The following is an 11,756-nucleotide window of genomic DNA, read 5'->3' as shown; positions in this document are numbered from 1 at the left end:
CAGAGTAATACAAATAATGCCTGTCTTGATTTGATATAAATAATGAACTCTTTATTGGGGTATTGTTCCTCATTTGATGGTATTAAGAAGGATATGCATATTTTTATTAATTATTCGTTGATTTATTATTATGAATAAGTAATATGTAGAGTATAAATTACTTCAGATAAGAGATAAGAAAGTAAAACAAAATATTAGTTTTATATTTAACTGAAAATACAACCAGTTACTAGCACCTTTAACTTTATATCTAGTTTAGTAGGTCATTATTTCCTCCTACATGTATTTCAACATTAAATGTATAGGTAGATGGCCTAATATGTGAAAGTAAGGAGATTCTGCAAAGAAAATGTTAGGACCTCAGAGGTTTATTTAAGAAAATAATAAAGGAGGTACTTTCACAGAACTAAAATATAAAGTTACCTCTTAGCAGAATGGTAAAGGCAGACAATGTATTGATTTACTACTTTGATTTTTAACAGACAGAAGATCTGGGTTTTTTAGATATGCTAGACACAAAAATAACGCAAAACAACTTTATAGAGTAGTGCAGACAACTATGACAAAGGAAGAGATTCAAAGTCATGAACACAGTCAAATCAAGCAAGAGTCATTAATCCCTAATGTAGTCTATTGTGTAACCTGTTTATTCATTAATGAAGCAATTGCAAATGTTGACTCAGGTTTATTTTCTTGTCATGATTTACTGGCAGAAAAGGGCTGAAAGAAAAGACTAGAACAGAGCTGTTTAAAGCTGTGTCTACAATCTCTGCGTGGTTTTGGCCATGTTCCAGAAACATAAAAGAAATCTCAGAGCAATCCCTCTTTTCTTTTCTTTTCTTTTCTTTTCTTTTCTTTTCTTTTCTTTTCTTTTCTTTTCTTTTCTTTTCTTTTCTTTTCTTTTCTTTTCTTTTCTTTTCTTTTCTTTTCTTTTCTTTTCTTTTCTTTTCTTTTCTTTTCCTTTTTTCTTTTCTTTTTTCTTTTTCTTTTTTTTTCTTTATTTTTTTCCCCCCTCCTTCCTTTTTCCCTTTTGCCTTTTTTTCCTGTCACCATTTTAATCTTTTTTTCTCCCCTTTTCCTTACGCTTCAATTTTTCCTTTTCTTTTTCATCATTCCTGGTTTTTTTTTTTTTTTCTTCCCTTCTCCTCTTTTACCCCTCTCTTCATTTCCATTTTGTTTCCCTTCCCCTCTTTGCTTTGCCTTGATGTGCCTAGTCTTACACATCTTCCTCTTCTCCTGCCTCTTCCTATCATTCTATCCTGGAGAAAGGATGCCCAAATGCAGATGGAATACATTTTCATGATGGACCCAGTTCCTGGAAACACCACACGTACCCCACACTGGCTCTAAGGAGCAATCCTCATAGGCTATAGGTTTATCACCTTTTACAGATCAGACATCTGTCACAATGGAGGAATTCTAAATGAGAGAAGTTGTTATGAGCTCCATTTTGGCAATATTTAGAGAGTCACAAAATTAATTATTGAAAAATTAGACTGATTGATGTATTCATTAATTACTTATCTCTCTGGATTTTATTAGTATTTAGGATATCTAACAACTACAGTTATTAACTATAGATTATTTTTCACTTTCCCGTTTTTCCAATATATATTGCTATTTGAAGTAACATAATCTGTGGGTAAACAGAAATATTTTCAATGGTGCTGGTTAAGCAGAGATTATTTGAAATAGATGCATAAAGATGGAGTTACATTAGTGTAGTACTGACTTTGTAAAGGTAAATTTCATGGGTTTCATTTAGGAATTAAAGATCCTTAAAATTTTATATTTGAAAATTTTCAATAATTTTATATCTTTTCTAAACTGCCTAATTCTTGCTGGAATTTCAGTGATGTTTGAAGGCAGATATTGGGCATGTCTGAAATTCTCATAATTATTTGAGTACATTGAACATAGCCCTGTTTTCAATGATTCAGGCAGCATTTAACATTTCTAAATCAATTTCAAAAGAGAGGAAGGAAATCCATTAGAAAAAAAACACTTTATAAAATATGCAGAGAAGAAAATTGACATAAAAGGTTGACAGAAGCACAATCATTCTCTTTGGAAGACTGGAAATGTAAATAAAGGCATCATTCTTCTCAACAAAAACTGTCCTTTTGAAATATGAGTGCTAACAGTACTACACACTGGAACATACCATGAAGATTAGTATACATTCTTCAGATGATTTTGAAAGGTCATTAAAATCAAAAAATGTCTCGATATCTAAGTACCATCACCTGATAACACTTTATGTCACCCTTTGCTGTATAGTATAATAAATACAAAAGACTTATAAATAAAATAAAATAATAGTAACAATATAACAAAACCACAACTAGCAAAACTGGGTGTAGATTATACTTGACTTCAGTAGCATTGGCAATAAGACAATTTTTAATATATTTTTATATTTTATTTATTTTATTTTTATATTTAATATATCAAAAGGTTTTTTTCTCTTTTAGGGTGACAAAGTTTACAAAGTGGTTTCGGCATACATTTCAGTGTCACTGGTGGTAGATTTTAGTAATAGTTCTCATACACAAAGAGTCTTATGTAGAAGGACTAAGTATTTCCTGAATGTGTTTATTTGCATTTGAATTTAATAATATCAACCCTCTTTCTACCAATGCCTATGAACAGATCTACCAATGATGCTGAATATTTTAAAGGTCTGTTGGTAGAAAATATAAAAGCCTTCTCATTAACACATTTTCAAGACTATGTAAAATAATATTGAATAGAAAATAAGGGGTTGAAAAAATTACCTATTTAAGGAAAAAAAAAAGCTTTCAAACGGTTATTACATTGCCAGCAGATTGAGGGCGGTGATCCTGCCACTCTACTCAGCCCTGGAAAAGCCCCATCTGTAATATTGTTTCCAGTTCTGGACTTTTTAGTGCAAGAAAGGCATGGAGTTCCTGGAATGGGTATAGGAGATGGAAACAAAGATGATCAATCGACTGGAGCATCTCTCTTACAACGAAAGACTGAGGGACTTGGTCCTGTTTGGCCTTGAGAAGAGACAGCCATGAAGGGACATCATCAATGTGTGTAAGTATCTGAAGGGAGGGTGTCAAGGGCATGGAGACAGGATCTTCTCAGTGTTGATGAGCAATAGGACAAGTGGCAATGGGCAGAAACTGATGCACAAGAAATTCCACCTAAATATGAGTGGAATTGCTCTGGGTGAGCTACCGTGCACTGGAACAGATTGCCCAGAGAGGTTTTGGAGTCTCCCTCATTGGAGATATTCAAAAAGTATCTGGACAAAATTCTGTGCTATGCGCTCTAGGATGACCCTGCTTCAGCAGGGAGGTTGGGCCAGATGACTCCAAAATAATCAAATTAAGAAAAAAAAAAAAAAAAAAGAATCTTTCCATATTTTGATGTGGAGGGATAGAATGTGAGAGAATAGTGCAGAAGGCAATCTCACCCCTGAGGAGTTGCAGCTGCACTAATCACCAAAGATTAGGAACAGCCCTGCCCTTAACAGGCCACAGCTGTGCCCAATGAGAAGATGAGTGATACAAAAGCGTGGGGTAGCTGGGTGAGGAGAGGCTTGGGGTTTGTTGGTTGTGTTGTGAGGAAGAAGGAGGAGTCAGTGCTGTGAGGAGCTTTATAGGAAGTCACTGAGAAGGTATGGGAGCTTTGCAATAAGATGGCAACATTTTGATTCCTGTATTCCTGGTCAAATCTGGCCTATTTCAAATTTACCTGTTGTGTTTATCTTTTGGCAGCCTTATGTATTTTTCATTTTTAAAGTTTCTTAATTTCAGAATTATTGCTGTGTATATTTAGAGTCTATGAGAATTTATGGATCGTTTTTATGTCCTGGAAATCAGACTTTCAAAGAAATTTTGGCTTTGGAAGCACAATTGTCTTTGTTAATGCCCATAAGAGACACTGTTCCATCAGAAATCCAACAGGCTTTCAATCTGAAAGCCTCTTTTATTTTAGTAAGAGTGAAAAACAACACCTTCGAAATTGATGTATCTCACTTCTGATATACTTGGTTTCTATTTGGGTGAGAGGCTTACTGGCCCAGATCAAAAAAGAAATTGGTGATCTAGAAAACAGCTGATAATATTATGAAATGGAAGGTAAAAAAGATGGGAAGGGTTTGTGGGCCAAAGTATACTCTTTATATTGTTCCATTATATTTCATTTATTCTGCTGATGTGGACATTAATTTGTTTGTTTTCCTTAGTCACTGAATACACTGCATTGCATTCAACACATAATAATCAATGCCAGTTTTTTGAGAAAGAATTTTTTTTATTCTAAGAATAAATAAATGGAAACAATTGGAATTCACGATGTCTAATTCAAGTATTTTCTGTTTTGTTCCCCCCGGTCCTGAGCAATTAATATAATATATAAATTCCATCTTCTTTTTGACCATTCTTCAACATTTGTTATAAGATTTTTCTGAACTCTTAATATTAAATCTGTTGCATTACCTTTTTTTATATATTTTTCCAATCTTCTTAAGAAGTAAAATTTTTTTCTATCTCATTTTGTAAAGTATGCTTTTTAGAGCCCTGTAAGTCTGCTGAAAGGTTGGTTCATTTTAAATTCTGGGAATAAAAATCCTGACAGTAATTCAGGTAGAGTCTGGCAGAATTAAATTAAACTATAAACCATATTTCTCAACACTTTTTTTTTTTTATTTTATATACTGGAAAATTCAACAGACTACCCAAAACCTTTGAAGCTAATCAAAGGCTTTTTTAAAATTTTTTACTTCTCGGAGGGGTCTCTTAAAAATAGCATCAGCTTTTGAAACGAGCAGAGTATGAAACCCACCATTTTCCCACACTTTTACGGTGTTTGTTTCATTTGATTTATATCCTTATTATTAGAAAATATGAGATGAACAGGGTAAAAAGTGTGATCTGTTCTGAAAAAATAATGGGGTTCCAAACTCAAGTTGTGAGAACCATAAAGGTTGATTTCAAGTTCCTGTTAGACATTTCCACTTGACTTGAGAAAAGGTTCACCTGGACACAGAAGCACAGTCTACATGGTATGCTGAGAGACTTAAAGGACATAATTGTGAATGTATTTTATGGGAAGAGAATCATAAATGCTATGCATATCTAATTCACAGAACAGGCAAGGACAATTGCCCACTCACAATTATGTAACACAGTTCTGTGTCAGGCACTTAAGAATGGTAAATAAAAACAAGCAAAAAGTATTTTTAACATGTAGCTGATATTTTTAAAAGACTCATTTTAATTTATTGTGGTTGTCTGTATGATGTAAAATAGATTTGTGATGAGATGTTTGATTAAGCCTGGGGATGAAATTTATCATTTGATCGTGCATGTAGATGGAATACATTACTCTGGAAAAATAAAAGGCATCTCAGAGCTTGAGTATTTTGTAGCCTGACTTTCTATTTTAGTTCTCTATAGCTAAGACATTATTATTACCTAAGTATTATTCAGTTAGGAAAAAATACATTGTGTTCAATAGTAAAACCTGAGGAAAGGAAACAGTAATTTTCTAATATCAGGGAAAACTAAACAGTCTTTAGAAAAGTTATTCAATATTCCATAAACTCAAGAACATTTTCTCATCTTTATGCAAATTGTATAGTATCTGTATGATTCAGCAAGTGATCTTTGTTCCTAAAGTAATAGGTCAATTATGGCTAAGCAACTGTGATTGCAAGACCATAGCAAAAGTTTTGGCAGCTTGGCTCTAGGCATTTTTATGTGAAATTACTATTCCTGATATAAAGTCTTAATTTAATAAGATGGAAAATAATAACAAAATGGAAGATCTGTGGCTCATCAAAAGCTATTTTATGTGCTACTGAAAAAGGGCATTTCACCCAGCTGAACAGAGAATTTTTTCAAAGTGTGAGCAGAAATGGACTTCAAGGACACCTTTTATTTCCTCCCATTTTCTTTTTTCTTTTTTGCTTTTTTTTTTTTTTGTTTTCATTTTCAGTTTGCCAAAGGCCGCTGTCATCACTAATATAATTATTTCTAAATTATTTGATCTGTGAAGTTGCGCCAGACAGGACAATTCTATTTCTACACTCTTATTTTGTATTTTGGAACATTTGGCACAGCTAATCAGAGTGATTTATTGAAATACAGTAGAGGAAGGTAGCTGAAAATAATGCCAGAGCACTAGTATTTTTTTGAGATGACCTATATCCAGTCTCTAGAAAACACTTTATAGACACAAGATCAATATTTTATTAGCAATGACTAATAATTCATGATGATGTAATATGTTATGAGAGGAAGCCATTTCCTGGTATCTGATAGCTGGATATAAATATAGCAACCCCTACAGATAATTATTGCTCTTTTGTACTGTTAATAATACATTCCAGAAAAAAAACCCCAAACAACCCAAATAAACATATTTTAATATTTAGGTAAAATGATAGTTTAAGTGAACTACTTCAGGTTTATTATGCTCTGCTTGAAACGCCTTTTTGCCCATTATCTTGAAACCAATGATACAAGAGAGAATTAAGCAGTGCCTGATTTATGAAGTTATATTAAGTTTATAATAAGAAATGTGTAGTAATAAAATTTCTATGACTAGCTTTAACTGGATCTTTTTCTTCAATAGAAGAATCTTTCATGCAAGTCAAGGAACAGGTATCACATTGGCTGTGTGGGTGTTTGCCATGTGGAACGCCGATTCTTACTAGACAGAACCCCAAATGAGAAAAATCTCCAAGGTTTCTACCGGCATGTTTATATACCTGCAGGGATTTCCCTTTTGGCTTGTGTTGACAGCTTTCAAGGATTGTTTTGTCTGGAGTGTCTCTCTGCCTTTTTTTTTTTTTTTATTAAGTCTTTTTACAAGTTTTTAACTCTAGCATTAAGAATGTCAGTCTTAAGACTTATGATTTAGCTATCTGAAAATAATTTTCTTATTATTAAATAGGCCATATGACAATATATGTAGATACATATATTTCCCTGTTGTCTACAGCTTTGACTACTCTCATTTTTGGTACATTAATCTTCTCTCTATCTCATTCCACAGCTATTACCTAATAAAGTAAAAAGTTAGAAAAGAATATACCAGAACAGTGAATGGAAAAAATCAGAAGCATGGTTAAATTCATGTAAGCTTACTATTCAAATATTGTGAAAGTGCTTGTAGTAATCCAGCTTTATATGATCACAAAAAAGGTGTCCGGAAATGAGAGCCACAGTGAGCTGACGTCCTTTATAGAAAAGAAAAAAAAGAAAGAGGAACTTTTGGGTTATGGTTCATTTAGCTTGGTTTAGATATCTACTTTAGAATAAGGAGAATTGTGCCCTTGACTCCAGTAAGTATATTGACCACATCTTTATGGATGGTATAGGTAGACAGATTAGGATCTCAAACATAGATTTAGATCTCAAAATCGACAGAGTGAAATTTATATTCTCATTTGTAACTTGAAGGCAAGAAGAAAAAAAGGGAATAGTAAAATATATTTCCATTGGACATACTTTTAATAAGATATTTCTCCAAAAACAATTACATTCTCTTTATATAGACATATTTATATATGTGTGTGTGTATGCATATGTATATCCAATAATAGACATTCAAAAATTTGCAACAAGAAGTTTAAAGTTGTGTGTCTTTCCTTGTTAATTTTCCAATTATATGATCTGATGAGAACTGCGATAACGTGATGAGTCAGAAGCAGCAGAGAGCTGGCTAATAAAGACACTGAATACATCTTCAAACTTACTGATGTAAGTCAAAACTTACTGTTTTACTGATGCTGTGTGGTGCTTCTTATTAATCATCAGTTAATAACTTGGCAGCCTAACCCTCAGAGGCAAAGGAACTCTGAACACCTGCATGACATCATAAAGGTGGCATGATATTTAGTGATAACTCAATTATTAAAGTGTTCATCATCACAGTGTAATTTTTTTAATGTAATTTTTTTCTCATTTTCACAGCTTTTCTTCAGTTGAAGTGTAATGTCAGGACAGAGGCATGGGAAAGAAGAATCAGTTAAGGATAAGAGAATGAAGACATATGTGCCCAACTCAAAAACCTCATGTTGAAGAGCTCACATCAAGGGTTAGAAAGAATTTCCTGGTTTTGTGATAACAAAATATTCATAATAACAGTTCTAATCATTATTATAGCAAGCCCTATAGTAAAAGAAACGGTATTTTGATTTTAATTTTGCATTCCACAAAAGCTATTTTTATTAGTTTAAGAAGAAGATATTCACACATTAAAGAAAAGGCAGTATAATGGACTGTATCCTCTCATGGGTAGACACAGGATATTTTATAGAAAACACACTTTTTTCACACATGAAGAAATCCTCTTTTGAACAAAGACAAGGTGTAAAACCTCTAGGCTGAATGTCAGCTATTTGAGGAATTTATTGAGATCATCATAGACACTTCTTCACTCAACGCTTGCTTCCATGTGCAACAGCTTGTTTTTTTCAGTCTAAAAATGAAGGATTAAAGAGGAGGAGAGAAAAGAGGGAAACAGTACAAAATCAAGCATTTTGCCAATAGTCTGCTAGAATGTGGTTGGATACCCTGATAGTCCTTGTGGCCTCAAGGATGCATGCAGGATATGCACAGCTCACAGGGGACTGAGAGGAGTTTTAATATAAAGTTTGTGTTGCATTCATTCAAGAAGATTCTCAAGTTCTGTAAGTGGAGATTCATAGCACCTATATGCTATCTAGTTATCTGGCATTACATGAATGGTCCTATACTTTAAGTCTAAAGAAAGCTCAATCCTCTCTGGCAATACAGTATTAACACAGTTTCTAAGGAAAAAAGAAACTAAAAATATATTTTCCACTTCTACTGAATTTTGGCTCCAATTTTCAAACAGGGAGTGCAGAAGCCTGTCACACTCCTTGTAAAGTATTGACCAAAGCAAAATTACTACCTTGCATTGGAACCCAGAACAAAATTCTTGCTATAGAGTTATATCAGTTATGATGGGGGTTTTTTTCCATTAAAATTCAAGTCAGTTAATGCGTGTTGAGAATACAGAAAAAAAAGAATTTAAAGTAACTTAATAGTGTGTTTAATTTAGGAATGTTTTAGTCTTACAGTGACTAAAATATCAATAATTATCTAGTCTTCAATCAGTTCCATTAAGTGTTCACAGAACAGAGCATTAAGGCCACTTAATGTTAATGCTAACTTTATAATCATCTAGGAACAAATATTTCAAAACAGCCCATAAGTTTCAATAAAATCAGCAACTACAAAAAAATGGAAAAAATTATGGTATATGAAAGTAGAAAATGTGCTGAATGCCAGATACCCACAAAAGCTGCTCACTCTCTCCTCTCTGCAGCTGGACAGAGGAGAAAAAGGGTTGAGTTAAGGTTGGGAGAATCCACTTATCAAATATTGTCACAGGCAAAACAGGCTCAGTTTAGAGGTATGAGTTGAATTTATCAATAACATGACATCAGGATAATAATTAAAATAAGTGCCTAAAAACCACCTGTCCTCCCCCCCTTCCTTCCCAGCTCTCTCTCCTCCCCCAGCGGTGCAGGGATTGGGGTTATGCTCAGTTCATCACCCGTGGTTTCTCCTTCTGCTCAGGGAGACAAGTCATTCCCCTGCTGCACTGTTGGGTCCCTCCCATGGAAGATGGGTCTCCATTAACTTCTCCGGCGTGGATCCATCTCAAGAGCTACAGCTCTCCACGAACTGCTGCAGTGTGGATGACTCTTCCATAGGGTGCAGTCTTTCAAGGACAGGCTGTTCCATTAGGGGAGCAGACCCCCTCTCTCCCGTGGGCTCACAACCTCCTCCAGGCATCCAGTCACTCCATCGTCAGCTCCTCCTCCGTGGGCTGGGGGTGAATCTCTGCATCCCCACGGACCTCCTCCGCCTGCAGGGGCACAGCTGCTTCACCATGGGCTGCACCATGAGCTGCAGAGGGATCTCAGCTCCAGGGACTGGGGCACCTCCTTTCCCCCTTTTTCCACTGACCTTTGTGCCCGCATGGTTGTTCGATTCCCATGTTCTTGCTCTGCTCTTCTCTAGTCACAATTACAGCTGCACAACAACTTTTTGTTTAGATTTCTTCTAAAATGTGTTATCACAGAGGCATTGCCACCATGTCTAATTGACATTTCTGCCTATGGAACCACCAGGGATTGGCTGTGCTGGACACTGAGGAAGCTTCTAGTAACTTCTCATGGGAGCCATCCCTGTAACTGCCCCGTTACCAAAAACCAAAGCCACACAAACCCAATACATCAGGATATAAAGTCACTTTAATAAATGACCTATGTTTTGGAACTTGGGTAGTAATGTCACCTTTAATGAAATACAAATGCTACTGAAAGCACATACTGTAATCATAGAATCATTTTCTTACCGTTTGGTCTGACTCAAGTGAAGCATCAAAGTCAAGACAATTTGACAGTAACCAGATACCAGTTTATAGCCACCATTCATGAATTGATTGACTTGGAATTTCCAGGTGAAGGATTCTGTGTCCAGGTTTCATTTATGATTATCTTGATGGTTGGATAAAAAAAGTGGTGTTAATCTCTCTGGAATTTATTCACTTCCATATTTAGATAAATGTTCATATACTAGATCTCTGGAACGAACGAGATTGCCCTGTAAACTGAAAATTCATACTTCTGTCTAGTAATCACAAATGATAATATTACAAGGAAAAAATCAAAGAGATGTTAAAAATCTTCTCTTCAATACAGTTCCTCTAAACACTCAAGGGAAAGATTATTATTTTAATTTTCTGGGAATAGAGTATAATCTAGGAAGCAATTTTTAGTCAGTCTCTTGGCTCACATTAGATGTAGAACAAATGTTATTTTAAACATAATCTGCAACACTTAATTGCAAGTCCCTGTTCTGCCAGATATTTAACCTTTTTTACATTTATTAACATTGTTCCTGAGAGGTCTATACAACCTGCAATCTCTTCATTATTCCATTATCTAAAAGGAAATCAGTAACACAAGTTTTGATTATTTTCTTTTAAATATTATGAAATATTTTACAAGAATATAGTGAAGCAAATGGGGAATATTACCTAACAATTCTGATACATTTTGAAAAAGGATATGTTAAAGAAAATGAGCTTGTAAAGAATTCTGTTTTGATGGGATGTCATAATAACATTTCTTAAATGGTTCTCTTTCTTTTTCTCTCTCTCTTGTTCAGTTGTACTTATTTTTAATTAATTAGAAGGGAGAAAATTCTACCAGAGCTTTAATATTAAAATTAAGTATTTATAATCTGGTAATGTCCTCAGGCAGATCCATCTGTAGGTCCTATTACCTGGTATTTAAATAATATGTCCTGAAAAATTTGGATGCAGGATTTAATTTATACATATCAAAAAACATTCATTGAGCTAAAAAAGATACTAATAAATCTCATCTTTCTGAGGGTGGGACCAAAGATTGTCTTATTGATTTCTACTTAACAGAATCAATCATACTTTCAAGAGATTCCCCAACATTCCTTTTGGATGCAGAGATAAATTCAGGAATCCTGACTGTGTAATTAAACTGTGTATATCAATACCTTTTCTTTAAAGTGTTATACTAAAAATACTGAAAGGACTCTGGACTGCTGACATTACATTTTTTTTGAAGGATATACTACAATACAATGACTTCTGTGGAACAGAAGCTCAGATCAAGTTGGTCAGATCAAATCAAAATGAAAAGAGTATTAGAAGTCCTCACTGCCCACTGTTTCATCTCAGAGGTAGGTCTTTTCTTT

The 11,756-nt window shown here is 34.3% G+C and overlaps 1 long non-coding RNA gene across 3 annotated transcripts; it reads left to right on the top strand.

Moving 5' to 3' along the window:
* Window positions 1-3,575: 3,575 nt before the first annotated feature.
* On the top strand, window positions 3,576-11,159 carry LOC132069740 (uncharacterized). 3 transcript variants are annotated; one of them, XR_009417818.1, is made up of 5 exons: window positions 3,577-3,649; window positions 7,036-7,117; window positions 7,664-7,742; window positions 7,956-8,079; window positions 9,591-11,159. It is a non-coding gene; the product is annotated as an uncharacterized LOC132069740 (long non-coding RNA). The 3 variants fall into 3 exon arrangements; XR_009417816.1 differs by lacking the exon at window positions 7,036-7,117 and having other exon boundaries at window positions 3,579-3,649; XR_009417817.1 differs by lacking the exons at window positions 7,036-7,117; window positions 7,664-7,742 and having other exon boundaries at window positions 3,576-3,649.
* The last annotated feature ends 597 nt before the right edge of the window (window positions 11,160-11,756 follow it).

Source organism: Ammospiza nelsoni, chromosome 2 (assembly GCF_027579445.1).
Source record: "Ammospiza nelsoni isolate bAmmNel1 chromosome 2, bAmmNel1.pri, whole genome shotgun sequence".
Classification (NCBI taxonomy): domain Eukaryota; kingdom Metazoa; phylum Chordata; class Aves; order Passeriformes; family Passerellidae; genus Ammospiza; species Ammospiza nelsoni.
Note: the sequence above shows the minus strand (reverse complement) of the source record. Positions and strands in the feature narration are given on the sequence as shown.